The sequence below is a fragment of the Macaca nemestrina genome, chromosome 3, assembly GCF_043159975.1.
Source record: "Macaca nemestrina isolate mMacNem1 chromosome 3, mMacNem.hap1, whole genome shotgun sequence".
NCBI lineage: Eukaryota > Metazoa > Chordata > Mammalia > Primates > Cercopithecidae > Macaca > Macaca nemestrina.
The window spans coordinates 133,977,528-133,993,315 of NC_092127.1; the positions used below are offsets into that span (position 1 = coordinate 133,977,528).

The window sequence follows — 15,788 nt, forward strand, 5'->3', positions numbered from 1 at the left end:
AAAGTGCCAGAATCAATAATACATCAGTAGATTGCTTAATATAATAGCATTCTCTGATCTTTCTGAATATAATTTTATAAGCCAGAAGAGCAAAATTTGATTCCTCCAGCCATGGATGTACCTTTAGTATTCTCTTCACTCTTCCTGTTGTTATTATATGTCGAAAAGTTGGGGAAGCTGAATCAGAGGGAGAAGAAGGGACTTGCTCAGTCAGAATTGAAGCTGAGCACCAGATTCTGGTCTTATAATTCTGATCCCATCAATCCACCTGGGATTACTGTTGACTCAGGACTGTATTATCTCATGAAGTGAGTTCCCTGTGCTGTCACTAGATAGGAGTGCATTTGCAGAATCCCATCTTTTGAAATGAATGCTCCCTAAGCGATAAAGATCCATTTTCTCTGAGGATGTAGGAATCAACTACTGCAAACACTTCACTGATTACTTAGGGGAATTTTGCAAATGTATTGGCAAGGATTGGAGGGTCTTTAGTATCTTATGTGTCTCCTCAAACTTATTGGGAACAATCCCTTCTCCTTCCATACCACTTTTAAGCAACAGCATTTCTTTAATTTATTTTCATATTACTAGACAACTTAGGTATTCGTATTTAATATCTGCCTTGAGCTTTAGGTTCTTTGACTCCTACATATTAACACTGGGCTGCTTTTATCTCAGCTTACCTTAGCTTTTCAGTCTTAAATTGACAACTTGGCCTCGAGTCTTCCTTCTGGTCCCTTCGGATTTGCCATTGAAATTTGCTGCTATGGCATTTGCACTGTGGCCTCCTCTTGTGGATTTTGGCTTATCTTGCTCATCAGGCCCAGAGCAACTTCCATTGCATTTGTAGGAGTTCCCTGACTCATTCTTTATACATTTCTATAACTGAATCTCAGACACCCCACTTTGCTGAAGCTTTTTCCTGCCCTTCTCACAAAAGAGAAGCGGCAGAGGGATGTCGACAATTTTCGGGTGAATGCATAATCTCTACTTTACAAGGTTGCTAAAGCATTTTACCAATGTGATTCTCAGAAAGCCAGATTTGAGCTTATGCAGGTTTTAAAGAGTGTCATAAATAGTCAAATGTATTTCCAAACTAGCTTAAGCTGATACTTGATGGATCTAAAGAAGGGGTTGTTTGAGAAGGCAAAGGAACTCTAAGTTTTATGATCAATAGTTAATTAATTGGAAATTCTTCACCCAGTTAAGGAATAGCCAAGCCTTACATGTTACCCTAAGCCTTAGAAGTGAATAAATACTTTCTCTAACTGTTCTTTCTGAACGGGATGCTGTTAATAATCAATCTCTTTTGAAATGGCACTTACTTACCTCACCCCTATGAACTGAGATTATCTCTAGATGCCTTGAAGTGTTATATATAGAGTTCTAATATAAGGGATTAAGAAATGTTGTAGAGATAGAATATAGCAAAAACAGATTGTGTCAAAGGGAGTGAATTCTTTACTTTTGTCAATATTACTCTGTAGAATGCATGAGCTTTGTTTGTAGCACACTTTAATAGAAAATTAATATCCTTAGCGAACCCACGTACCTACTCTAATTTAGGTTTTCTATCAGCTTTGTGTAGTTAAGTGATATGAATAATTTAGAAGGAGGTTTATTTCTATAACAAATTATGAACCTCTGCCCTAAAAGTTGGCTCTAAAACCTTAGCTGATTCCATTTTATTATTTACTGAGAATGGATTTAGTATATCTCTGTTGGTCATTTGGGAAGGTGCTTAATGAAACAGCATCAACATTTACTTGAGTTTATATTTAGACTCTTGTCATTTATATGCCATTTCTCAAGTAGTTGAACTCAGTTTTTACAAGTGGTCTTTCAGTTTCTGGCCTGGTTTTTAGGTCTTTGCTGATCAGTAGACATATGTTGCTGGTGTGCTGCTGTGTGCTCCTACCACAGAATACCACAGACTTGGTAATTTGTAAAGATCAGACATTTATTGGCTCATCATTCTGGAGGGTGAGAAGTCCGCCATCAAGGTTCTGGCATCTGGGAAGGGCCTGCTTGGAGTGTCATAACATGGCAGAAGGCATCACAAAGCAGAGGGGCAAAGAAGGCAAAAGAGAGCAAGAGGGGGTGAATCCTTTCCCCAGATAATGTGTTAGTCTATTCCTGGGAGCAGAACCCTCATGATGTAAACACCTCTTCAAGGTTTGACCTCCCAATCCTGCCACAATGGCAATTAAATTTCCACATGAGCTTTGGATGGAAAAAACTTCTAAACCATAGCACAAGGCAAATGAAGCATTATGTTGTCTGAGAACAGTGAAACTATAGATGTCAAGTAGGAAGTGTTGGAGGATCTGTTATAATTATTTTTTCTTTGCTGAGAATATAATTAAACTTCACAAAAGTTGAGGATCACTGCCACTAATTTTGGACCCTCAACTCAGAACACATCTAAATAAGACAGAAAAGAAGAAAACCTTATTGTAGAATCTTGTTGACATTTCTGTATTACATTCAGAGTTCCAGCAAAATCTTTAGAGCGTTAATACATCTGTGGGGAATGTCACCTTTTTTCAAATAGGAAAGAACAGGAATTCATGTAACATTTCCTTGAGGCCTCCATTCCTTTCCCGATTTTAAAAGAAATTATATTTTTAAACCACATTTCTCAGTATTGCTATCCAGGTAATATGGGTAGAATTTTTTTTGGCAATGTGGGGATGAAGCAGAAATCCTAAAGATTCTTTAAAGTTCGGTGCCTCTATATTCTTATGCATTTTGACAGAGAGTCTACAGGAAGGAGAATGTCTTCTTTTGTATGTGGAAGCATCTAATGGCAGCATTAGTGTGGCGCTTGTGACACTAATATTGGAGCTATATATTTAGCTACTCTGTATAGAAAATAGTTGCACTAGAGCAAATCTGTAGAGTTTATTTTGGGAATCTTGAAGATTTCCTAATGTTGATGAGAATTGAGTCTGACTTTAGAAACCTCAGGGTATAAATTGTGCTGATAATTGGTCTGAGTTGAACCTGGAGAAAATGCTGATGTGTTCACTCTAAAGCAGAGTGATTCATCATGTAAACCTTATCATGGCAGCTCTGGCAGAAGAGAGAGAAGTGATGTAGGGAGTGAGAAATTAAAAGTAACTGGAAATGTTGGTTATAACATGCACAAGAAACTTTTAGGTCCTTCAGGGAAAGGTTGCTGGGTAGCCATATTCTTTACCATTTCAATTAATCAGTGTTTTCTGTTCTGTTTACAGAAAGTGTCCTTTCTTTCCATGCAACTTGCATGAAATTCTCTTCACCCTCATCCCCATTGTTCTATGCCCATGGGATTATTTTTCAGCTTTTGTGGCTTCTCAGTTAAGTAGCGTTCAGAACCATGGCCAGTCCTGGTTCAGAACTGGCTATTCCAGTCCCTACACAGCAGTAAAGGCAAGTGCTGTAAGATTATGTTTGTGTTGAACATTTTTTTGAGAAAGATAATTGAGATTCTACAGTTTCAAATATTGTAAGGAAGTGTGTGGCACTAATTTGACATGACTATTCTCAATTTAGCAACTAAAAAGCCTTAATTGGCTTGTTTTCCTTATATGATATTAATGCTAATTTTAGAAAATTTAGAACTTGCACATAAAGAAAACAAGGAAAATGAGAATCATCAGTAATTCTTCCACTTAAGGATAATAATTGTTAACATTGAGTTTACATTTAGTTCTTTAGTTTGGTAACATTTAGTCTGGTATTTTTTTCTATACATATTATATAAATTAATAAGCCTGTTCTTGCAAGTGCAAGAAACTTATTTATAACTGGAAAAAACAAACAAGCAACAAGAAAGAATTTCTTTATTTACTACAGGAAGGATCTGGGTATACCTGGGTTTTTGGGGAAAGTAATTTGATCTGAACAAAAGACTACAAGAAGCTAAATACAGCAACTAGAAGTAATGATTATTTAGATACTTAAGACACTGGGTACCTTGTAATTTTAACAAGGCAGATGTGCCCTGGTGGTTAAATGTGGGTGAATGGATGTGATTGTATGAATTCCTCTTTTTTGAGTCCTCACTTAGCTTTTCTTCTGGAAATTCTCTGGCATGTGATATGTGTCAAAAGACATAATTTAGGTCTCAATCAGGACAGAACAATGTTCTGAACTCTGTACTTACCCCCAAAATTTCTGTTATCCATTATGTCCATCTAGACTTCTTTGTCTCCTGGTTTTGTTTTCACTACTGTGTTGTTTTGGCATCCCAAGTATTGCCTCCTTGGGAACGTTGGGAGCTGACATCCTTGGCAGAGTATTGAGAGTTTCATGCTTGACTCTGATGATGGTGTCTGTGATGTGGTACCCCTTCCAGGTGTTTTTTGTGCAGATGGAGGGCATCAACAGAGGGCTGGAGCCAAAAGTATCAATATGTGTGAAACATCTCTTGGGGACCCAGCAAATTCTTGGGACGTTAATTTATTAGGGGGAATGCAGTCTTATGATATGCAGATGGAGCAATTGGGTGATTACTGTTTCTGTGAACCCATTTCTTCTCAAAGCCTCATGAATACCATGCAAACTTGGATTAAGTAAGGAAAATGATATCATGGAAGGTAAAATTTGGAAAAAGTCAAAATGTTTGGTTTCATCATTAGTTTAGTTACTTAGTTTAGGCCACCATTGAGGCTCCTAAAAACCAAATGATTGATTTGAATTTTACTTTTCTCTCTGATAGTCTTGGAATATTGAAACAATATTAATAATATACTTAATATAATTACAATTTATATAATTGGGATAATTAATAAAAGAAGGAGCAGACCAAAAAGGCTGTGGGCCAATAATTTTTTAAACATGGAATTTCATGGACCAAACTTATTTTACTGCTGTACCATCATTGAGACTACCCCTTTGAGAATGGCTTAGCAGCATTTTAAAAAGAAGGATACATATTTACATCACTGACAGAAATCCTAGGTTTAATTTTTTAACCCACTGCTTTGGCAGAAGTTAGGAAAGAACTCCACAGAATAAATTATAGAATACAAGGAGTACTACCTTTATGTTCTAAAGAATTCTAAGTATCTTACAGATACGAACTGAATTCATGTAACGTTTTTGTAATGTAAACCCCAGGTAAATTATTTTTCTACATTTTTAAGATAAAAAGCTATGGTACAGATATTTCTTAAAAATGTCTGAGTAAACTCTAGTTTTTATCACTACTTGCTGGCTGAAATTGAGCTTACTCTGCTCCTAAGGTAGTTGGATAATATTATGAAACTCAGGTGCTTAGTGCTATTGACTACAGCTGAATAGTAATATCATGGCATATTAAGGATAATTTGTGATAATTAACAGCTTTTCTTGAGTGGGAGCTGATTAATACATGGATACCTAAATATGTTTAGAACTATCTATTTTAATGAATACTATTTGGCTGTTTGAGTTTCTTAGCTAATTTGAGAAAGAAAAAGTAACTGTCTAAATTACTTGTCTATAGCCTGCTAACATGTAAATTGTTGGTTATTTTCTGGATTGGTTGGGATAAAGGTATGTTAAGGCATGAACAAAATCTAGGTAACTTGTACACATCTCTCCAAAACTTGGATTCCATTAAAAAAAAGGTCGTTCAATGCAATTAATTTGGTGATACACTTAACACATGGAAATTAGCTCTACTTTAACCTGGTGAAATGGAATAATAGGAGGGTATATCAGGACTCTTGGTTGCAAATGACAGAAAATTTAGCTCTGATTGTTTTAAAACAATTTTGCTTTCAATCTAAATTGTAATTGTCAAGTATGATTGAAACATAACTGACTTCAGGCATGGGTGGTTCTAGGCATTAGAAACCTACACTGCCTTGCTTCTGAGTTATTACATGTTTAATTTATGCTCAGGTAGACTCTTCCCTTAGGGTTGCAAGATGGCCATCTGTACTTCATAGCTTTTATTGCCATTTTAGCCTCTCAGCATAATGATTTATTTCTTAGTAGTTCTAGCAAAAGGCTGACATTTATTTACTCTGTTTCGCCTGTATCAGGTAAACTGCCCACTCAGAAATGAATTACTATAGCAAGAAGTTGTGATATTCTCATTGCTCAGACCTGACTCATAGGGTGTGGATTGAACCAAATGGTTATACAAGTATAAAGATGGTTCTCCAGAAGAAAATGGGATGCTGTCATTAGAAAAAGAGCTTAAAGGTGGTTACTAACAGATGGCCACTACAGTGTGTGTGTGTGTTTGTGTGTATGTGTGTGTGTTTTAAACATTTATATGTTTATACAACTTTATTCATTCAGTTATTCTCATTTCTTTTATTTATAAAGGTGAAAATGAAGTTTGAGGATTTTATATATATATATTTAAGTGTGTTTTTAGAGTGCTACAGTGGTCTGGTAATTATTATTAATAAGAATGCACTACCTTATATCTACTTAGCCTCCCTCTGTGCCTCATGCCCCTTCTTCCCTTATTCTTGATATCCTGGAATTGTACCTCCCAAGAAAGCATTAGCACATAAGCTTTCCTAAGTTTCTACTTTCTGGGGAATATGAATGAAAAATGGTATCTATCAGACTCACTTAGGGGGCTGTTTCAAATGACAAATATACCACCAGACTGTGACAGTCCTTTGATACATTGTATGCTTCAAGTTTATAAGGATGAGAAAAGGTGTAACACCATGACATTAGACTTAGAAATAGTTGACCCAAGTTTCATCCTAACTCTGCTACTTACTGTATGACATTGAGTAATGTGCTGAACCTCTCTGAGCCTCATTCCCCCATCTGGTCAACAAAGGGTCAGTATGATAACATGGGTTCTCAGGGAGGACTGCTTAGGGTGCCTGTGCATCATTAGGCAATTTCCATGCATCTCCAAGCCTCAGTTTTCTCATGTGTAAAATGGAGATAGTAATACAATCTACCTGACAGGTTTGCTTTGAGGATTCAATGAGATTGTCATTCATGCGAAGCATCTGTAAAGTGCCTTATCTATTACCTCTGAAAAAGAGTAAAAAGCTGCCCCTTTGAAAGACTGTGAAGATTAGCTGCCTTCTCCAGGTAGCTGTTGGAGCCATTTGGGTTAGGTCTGCGCACCTGAGCTATTGTAGAGCGTGACATAGCTATAAAATGATGTCTTTTTCTAGGGGAAACAAAACTACTGTGATATATTTAATACATAAATTGTGGAAGTTTTAACAACCATGGTATCTACCTACAAACTTTTGTCTCACAATGAAAAACAGAAATAAATACTTAAAATGATAATTATGTAAACCAGTTGAGAATAGCACATTAATAACTTAAAAATACTTGTTTCTTTTTATACTTTGGTTTGAAAGCTGAGATTGTACCAGATTGTGGACTCTGCTAAGAAGAAAATGTGAAATCCAGAAGTCCTCATTTAACTTGTTTAAGGGAATTTATATGTAGACTTGTCATGCTCAGTAGGAATTCTTCGTTGTGATTTCTATTAAAACGATTTTTTTGGTAGCCTGCAGGGTGGCCACAGTGGGATGCTTCCTATACCAAAACCAAAAGGGTGCATTTGCAAAGTGCCTTTTGGTGAATAATGAACCAAATTTCAATTAATTTACTTTCTGACTATTTCACATGCCGCTATGATTTTGATGTCTTCTGAAATCCACTACATTTACTGCCTATATTGTTCATATAGCAATCTGATCGTGTTTTCCTTTAATTCTTTTAAAAAACGAGATTAACCATTGGAGTGTGGCAGCTAACAAATGGGCTTAGAAACAACACATATGGGTTTGAAGTCATATCACTTAGTAGTTGTGTTATCTTGAGGAAGTCCCTTACACTCTTCAGATGCATTTTCCCTATCTATAAGAGTAATGTTAGAGAATAATAAAAGTAGCTATTTCATAGACTTGTGTAAAATTAATGATATAACAAATGGAAAACATTTAACACATTGCCTGGCATAGCATAACCATTCAAAAATATTAGTTATTGCTTATTATAGTTTTATCCATAGCATTTCCCCTACTATGTATTATCTTTTCTTCTTTTTATTTTTTATTTTTATGGGTACATAATAGGTATATATATTTATGGGGTACATGAGATATTTTGATACAGGCATACAATGCATAATCACATCAGGGCAAATGAGGTGTCCATCACTTCAAGCATTTATTATTTTTTTGTGTTATAACTTCCAATTATACTCTTAGTTATATTAAAATATATAGTAAGTTATTATTGATTGTAGTCATCCTGTTGTGCTCTCAAATACTAGGCCTTATTTATTCTAACTATATTTTTGTACCCATTACCCATCCCCTACCCCACCTGCTCCTACCAACTACCCTTTTTAGCCTCTGGTAACCATCCTTCTACTCTGAATCTCCGTGAGTTCAATTGTTTTAATGTTTAGTTTCCACGAATAAGTGAGGACGTGCAAAATTTGTCTTTCTGTGCCTGGCTTATTTCACTTAACAAAATGTCCTCCAGTTCCATCCATCTTATTGCAAATGACTGGATCTCATTCTTTTTTCATGGCTGAATAGTACTCCATTGTGTGTATATATCACATTTAAAAAATCCATTCATCTGTTGATGCTCACTTAGGTTGTTTCCAAATCTTGGCTAATATGAATAATGCTGCAGTAAACATGGGAGTACAGATATCTCTTCAGTATACTGATTTCCTTTCTTTTGAGCATATACCTAGCAGGGGGATTGCTGGATCTTATGGTAGTTTTGTTTTCAGTTTTTTGAGAAACCTCCATGCTGTTCTCCATAGTGGCTATGCATTCCCACCAACAGTGTATGAGGGTTCCCTTTTCTCCACATCCTTGCCAGCATTCATTATTGCCTGTCTTTTGGATAAAAGCCATTTTAACCGGGTGATATGATCTCATTGTGGTTTTGATTTGCATTTCTCTGATGATCAGTGATGGTGAACACTTTTTCATGTTCTTAGTTGTATTTCTTATTTTAAGAAATATCTATTTAGGTCTTTTGCCCATTTTAAACTGGATTATTAGATTTTTCCTATTGAGTTGTTTTTAACTCCCTATATATTCTGGTTATTAATTCCTTGTCAGATGGATAGTTTACAAATACTTTCTCCCATTCTTTTGGTTGTCTCTTCACTTTGTTGATTGTTTCCTTTGCTGTGCAGAAGCTTTTTACTTGATATGATCCCATTTCTCTATTTTTGCTTTGGTTGTTTGTGCTTGTGGGCTTTTACTCAAGAAACCTTTGCCCAGTCCAATGTCCTGGAGTTTCCCCAGTGTTTTCTTGTAGTAGTTTTATAGTTTGAGGTCTTAAATTTAAGTCTTTAATCCATTTTGATTTGATTTTTGTATATAGTGAGAGATAAGGGTCTAGTTTTATTTTTCTGCATATTAATATCCAGTTTTCCCAGCAGCATTTATTAAAGAAACTGTTTTTCCCCAATGTATGTTCTTGGCACTGCTATTAAAAATGAGCTCACTGTAGATGTATGAGTTTGTTTCTGGGTTCTCTATTTATTCTCTTCGATTGGTCTATGTGTCATTTTTATGGCTGTACTCTGTTGTTTTGGTTACTAAAGTTCTATAGTAAAATTTGAAGTCAGATAATGTGATGCCTCCAGTTTTGTTCTTTGTGCTAAGGATGACTTTGGCTATTCTGGGTCTTTTGTGGTTCCATATAGATTGTAGGATTTTTTTTTTCTATTTCTGTGAAGAATGTCATTGGTATTTTGATAGGGATTGCATTGAATCTGTAGATTGCTTTAGGTAGTATGGACATTTTAACAATATTGATTCTTCTAATTCATGAACATGGAGTATCTTTCCATTTTGTTATGTCTTCAATTTCATGCCTCAATGTTTTATGGTTTTCATTGTAGAGATCTTTCACTTTCTTGGCTAAGTCTGTTCTTAAGTATCTTATTTTATTTGTAAAGGTTATAAATGGATTACTTTCTTGATTTCTTTTTCAGATTGTTCACTACTGGCATATAGAAATGCTACTGATTTTGTATAGTTGATATTGTATCATGCAATTTAACTGAATTTATTAGTTCTAATAGCTTTTTGGTGAAATCTTTAGGTTTTTCCAAATACAAGATTATATTATTTGCAGACAAGGTTAATTTGAGTTCCTCCTTTCCAATTTGAATGCCCTTTATTTCCTTCTCTTGTTTGATTGCTTGTGCTAGGACTTCTAGTACTATGTTGAATAACTGGTGAAAGTGGGCATCCTTGTCTTGTTTTAGATCTTAGAGGAAAGGCTTTCAGTTTTTTGCCATTCAGCATGATACTAGGTGTAGGTCTGTTCTTCTATTAATATTATATTGAGGTATGTTCCTTCTGTAACCAGTTTTTAGAGGGTTTTGATCATGAAAGAATGTTGATTTTTATCAAATGCTTTTTTAGCATCAATTGAAATGATCATATGGTTTTTGTCCTTCATTCTGTTGATATGATGTATCATGTTAATTGATTTGCATATATTGAACTATTCTTGCATCCCTGGGATAAATTTCACTTGGTTATGATGAATGATCTTTTAAATGTGTGTTGAATTTGGTTTGCTGGTATTTTGTTGAGAATTTTTACATCAGAGTTCATTAAGGGTATGGGCCTGTAGTTTTCCTTTTTTGATTTGCCTTTGGTTTTGGTATCAGGGTAATATTAGCCTCATAGAATGAGTTTGGAAGTAGTCCTTCCTCCTCTATTTTTAGAAATGGTTTGGGTAGGATTGGCATTAGTTCTTCTTTAAATTCAGCTGTGAAACCATTTGTCCCAGGCTTTCTTTGCTGGGAGACCGTTTATTATGGCTTTAATCTCATTACTTGTTATTAGTCTATTCAGGTTTTGAGTCTTTTCTTGGTTCAGTCTTGGTAAGTTGAATGTGTCTAAGATTTGTCCATTTCTTCTAAGTTTCTCAATTTATTGGCATATAGTTGCTCATAGTAGTCTGTAATGATCCTTTGGATTTCTGTGGTATCAGTTGTAATGTCTGCCTATTCATCTCTGATTTCATTTATTTGGGTTTTCTCTCTTTTTCTCTTAGGCTAAAGGTTTGTCATTTTTGTTTATCTTTTTAAACAACCAGCTTTTTGTTTCGTTGATCTTTTTTATTGTGTTTTTAAAATTTCATTTGTTCATGCTTTGGTCTTTATTATTTTTCTTCCTCTACTAATTTTGGGTTTGGTTTTATTTTGCTTTTCTATAATAGTTCTTTAAGATGCATTGGAAGGTTTTTTTATTTGAAGTTTTTCTACTTTTTAAATTATCACTTTGAATAAACTTTCTACCCCAATCTTTCCTTCCTCTTTATGCCAATAACCCTTAGATTTGCCCTTTTGAGGCTGTTTTCTAGATCTCATAGGTGTGCTTCATTCTTTTTTCTTTTTTCTCCTCTGACTATGTGTTTTCAAGGAGCCTGTCTGCAAGCTCACTAATTCTTCTGCTTGATTAAGTCTGCTGTTGGGAGACTCTGATGCATCCTTCGGTATGTCAATGGAATTTTTCAGCTCCAGAATTTCCATTTGACTTTTTAAAATTATTTCAATCTCTTTGTTAAAGTTATCTGATAGGATTCTGAATTCCTTCTCCGTGTTATCTTGAATTTCATTGATCTTCCGAAGAACAGCTATTTGGAATTCTCTGTCTGAAAGGTCATATGTCTCTGTTACTTGGGATTGGTCATTGGTACCTTAATTTAGTTTGTTTGGTGAGGTCATGTTTTCCTGGATAGTCTTGATGCTTGTAGATATTTGTCAATGTCTGAGCATTGAAGAGTTAGGTATTTATTGTAGTCTTTACAGTCTGGGCTTGTTTGTACCTGTCTTGGGAAAGCTTTTCAAGCATTCAAAGGGAATTGATGGTTGTGACTTTGGTCACTGCAGCCATATCTGCGTTAGGCAGCACCATAAGCCCAGTAATGCTGTGACTCTTACAGATTTGTAGGTGTACCACTTTTGTGGTTAAGATCTGAGAGAATTCCCTGGATTACCAGGCAGATACTCTTGTTCTCTTCTCTTACTTTCCTCTAAACAGAAGGAGTCTCTCTTTCCATTCGATCTACCTGGAGGTGGGGGAGGTGTGACACAAGTACCCCTGTGGTCACTACTACTGGGATTACACTGGGTCAGACCTGAAGTCAACACAGCATTGGGTCTCATCCAAGGCCCACAGTGACCATTGCCTGGTACCACCAATGTTCAGACAAGGTCCAAGAGCTCTTCAGTCAGCATGTGGTGAATCCAGCCAGGCTTGTGTCCTTCCCTACAGGGCAATGAGCTGAGGGCAGGTACAGAAATGCCATGCAGGAACCAGGACCTGGAGTCAGGAACTTTAGGAATCTATTCGGTGCTCTGTTCTGCTGCTGAGCTGGTACCCACGCTGCAAGGCAAAGTCCTTTACACTCTTCCTTCCTCTTTCCTGATGCAGGAGGAGTCTCTCCATTGCCGCCACTGCCCCATGCCTGGCTACTGCCAATGTTCAGTCAAGGCTCAGGCTGGCTATTCAGTCAGCTTATGGTGAATGCTGCCAGGCCTGGGTTTCTACCTTCAGGGAAGTGGGCTCTTCTTGGCCCAGAGCACGTCCAGAAATGCTGTCTAAGAGTGAAGGCCTGGAATTGGGGACCCTAGGAGCATGCTTGGTACTCTGCTCCACTGTGTCTGAGCTGGTGCTCAAGCTGCAAGACAAAGTCACCTTCATTCTTCCCTCTCCTTTCATCCAGCAAGCACTTCTCCCCATGACCACCACAGCTGGGAATTCACTGGGTCACACCTGAAGCCGGCATAGCTCTGGATCTCACTCAAGGTCCATGGCAAGTACTGCCTGGGTACCCTTGATGTTTATTTAAGGCCCAAGGTCTCTTAGTCAGCAGGTGATGAATCTTGCCAAGTCTGGGTTCTTGCTTTCAAAGCAGGAGGTTCCCTTTAGCCCAGTATGTCTAAAAATGTCATCTGGGAGATAGGGCCTGGAATTGGTGCCTCAAGACTCTGCCTAGTATCCTAACCTACTGTGGCTAAGCTGGTATCCAAGTGGGAAGACAAAGTCCTCTTTACTCTTCCCTATACCCTCCTCAAAAGTCCCCCTATACCTTCCCTATACCCAGCTGCACTGCCTGGGGTTGGGGGAGAGGTGGTGCAAACACTTCCTTGGCTGCCCAAGCTGGTGTCTCGCTAAGTCATATGCACCCCAAGTCTCTCGGCTCTGAGCCCAGTACAGCACTAGTAGAAACTTCCTGGAGTTGTGAACTAGTTTATGACACACAATTTTGGAATTTTAATCCCCCAAAATTGATGTGCTGGTTGCTCAGGTGCCTATATGTAATAAATAAGACAGCCTGTGAAAGGGGTTAGGCATGGTACCTAGAGAGGAAGACCTGGAGGTAGTGTTACATTTTTCTTCCATTCCATTTTGCAGAGTCACCACTGTTGCTGTCTAATGAGTAGTGATTCACGTTTTGCTAAATTGAGAATTCCAGACTACAGAGTAATGCTCTGTGGAGTAGAGCCGAGCAGGAATATATACTGTCTATGCTGTTTTTTAGGCAGGAGACTCATGTATTTTTTTTCTGTTAGAGTTGGGGACAAACCTACATCACATCTTTAGAAATGGACAAAAGGTTGATTATCTAACTAAATCTAGACTTCTCCTTTCTAAAAGCTAATTCTATGGAGTACATATGGACACAAAGAAGGGAACAGACACGGCCTATGTGAAGGTGGAGGGAGGGAGGAAGGTGAGGATCAAAAAACTACCTACTGAATACTATTCTTATTACCTAGGTGGCAGATAATCTGTACACCAAACCCCTGTGACACAAAATTTACCTATATAGCAAACCTGCACATGTATGCCTATATCTAAAATAAAAGTTAAAAAAATTAAAGCTAGTTCTGATTTAGGGATCTTTGATGTTGAATGTTGATGAAAAGTGATGTTATTTGTGATTGCTAGTTTCAGAACCACTACGATGAAAAAAGTGACTAAACTTGTGGTAATGTGAACACACTACTCCTTAGAAGTATTGTCCAGACTCCAAATTCTGCCCATCATTTCTTCATTTTCATGCCCTCTTGATCCCGTAAATAATTAGACTTCACATTTCATGATTGGAAAGGCATTGCAAATATTTTTACATTAAAGTCCTGGAACTTTAGATTATTTTCTACCAGGGATATTAAGAAATTTCAGGCCAGGTGCAGCAGCTCACACCTGTAATCCCAGCACTTTGGGAGGCCGAGTAGGGGGATCACAACGTCAGGAGATCGAGACCATCCTGGCTAACATGGTGAAACCCCGTCTCTACTGAAAATACAAAAAATTAGCCAGGCATTGTGGTGGGTGCCTGTAGTCCCAGCTACTCGGGAGGCAGAGGCAGGAGGATGGTGTGAACCTGCGAGGTGGAGCATACAGTGAGCTGAGATAGCGCCATTGCACTCCAGCCTGGGCGACAGTGCGAGACTCCATCTCAAAAAAAAAAAGAAAAAAGAAATTTCAAAGCCATCTTTTCTAATCACAAAGTAAAACATATTCATTGTACCCTGTATCAGTATGTACTTGTACGTAATTACCTTATTTTAATGTTCTGCATATACTTATATTTAGCAGATATTTTTTCTGGTATTGGTTTAGGTGCTAATTTACTTTTTTCTTTAAAGAATGAATTACTTAGTTAATATTTATTTTCCCTACATACATGTAAACTCTGTAAGATCAGATCTTTTTATCAGAGGCTGAAGATAAAGCCTGTTAAGCCAAGTAAGAGCATAGACAGTGTGCTCAGTAAATATTTGCTGAATGGAATACATGAGTGAATTGTAAACACTTCGGAATTTATAGAAAAGTGAACATAAGATAACAGAAGCCCTAGAAATAAACCATATAACACTGAAAATGTACCTGTGTATTTAAATATGCCTGTATATACAGAAGTCCTTGGTTTGTAACGTAGTGCATGACTGTGAAAAAAATGACTTTGAAAACTGAAATTGGCCGGGCGCGGTGGCTCAAGCCTGTAATCCCAGCACTTTGGGAGGCCGAGACGGGCGGATCACGAGGTCAGGAGATCGAGACCATGCTGGCTAACACGGTGAAACCCCGTCTCTCCTAAAAAAATACAAAAAATTAGCCGGGTGTGGTGGCGGGTGCCTGTAGTCCCAGCTCCTTGGGAGGCTGAGGCAGGAGAATGGCATGAACCCAGGAGGCGGAGCTTGCAGTGAGCTGAGATCCGGCCACTGCACTCCACCCTGGGTGACAGAGTGAGACTCTGTCTCAAAAAAAAAAAAAACAAAAAAAAAACTGAAATTATGTAAAGCGATCCTAATAATCAATGAAAACAGTTACTATTGCTCTTTGACCTTGAAAATTTTTAAATCACTAAAATCTCTCTTGTTAGCTATAAAGGTATAGGGAAATGAAAAAAGGTAAAACTAATATTTATTCAATACACAGCAATTTAAAACATTAGAAACATTGATATTAAGTTGTTTCATTGTACAGTCTTATCAGGAGTATTTGAATAGTGCTTGCCTTCTTCCTGTTGTACCGATGATAAGGAACATGTATTTTTTTTCAATGCCTAGATAAACTGTTACGCTTTCTAAATGTGAATCAGCTTACATTTTATCCTGTGTGCTTTCCATGTCAAGAAATGTCTCCTAAAATTCCTTGAATGTGAAGTTTTTAGCCAGTATCACTTTCTCTAGGACATCATCATCCTTTTCTTCACAATCACTTTCCTTGTTTATGTTGATTAATTCACCTTCACTAAGTTCCTCTGACTGCATATACAGAGTCTCTCAATGGTGAATGGCGGCATCA

At 37.1% G+C, this 15,788-nt stretch overlaps 1 protein-coding gene across 7 annotated transcripts in view; it reads left to right on the forward strand.

Annotated features, from left to right (window-relative positions):
- Nucleotides 1-15,788, forward strand: part of LOC105477324 (solute carrier family 4 member 4) — a 504,202-nt gene that overhangs the window by 252,987 nt on the left and 235,427 nt on the right. The gene's annotated exons all lie outside the window — the stretch shown is intronic.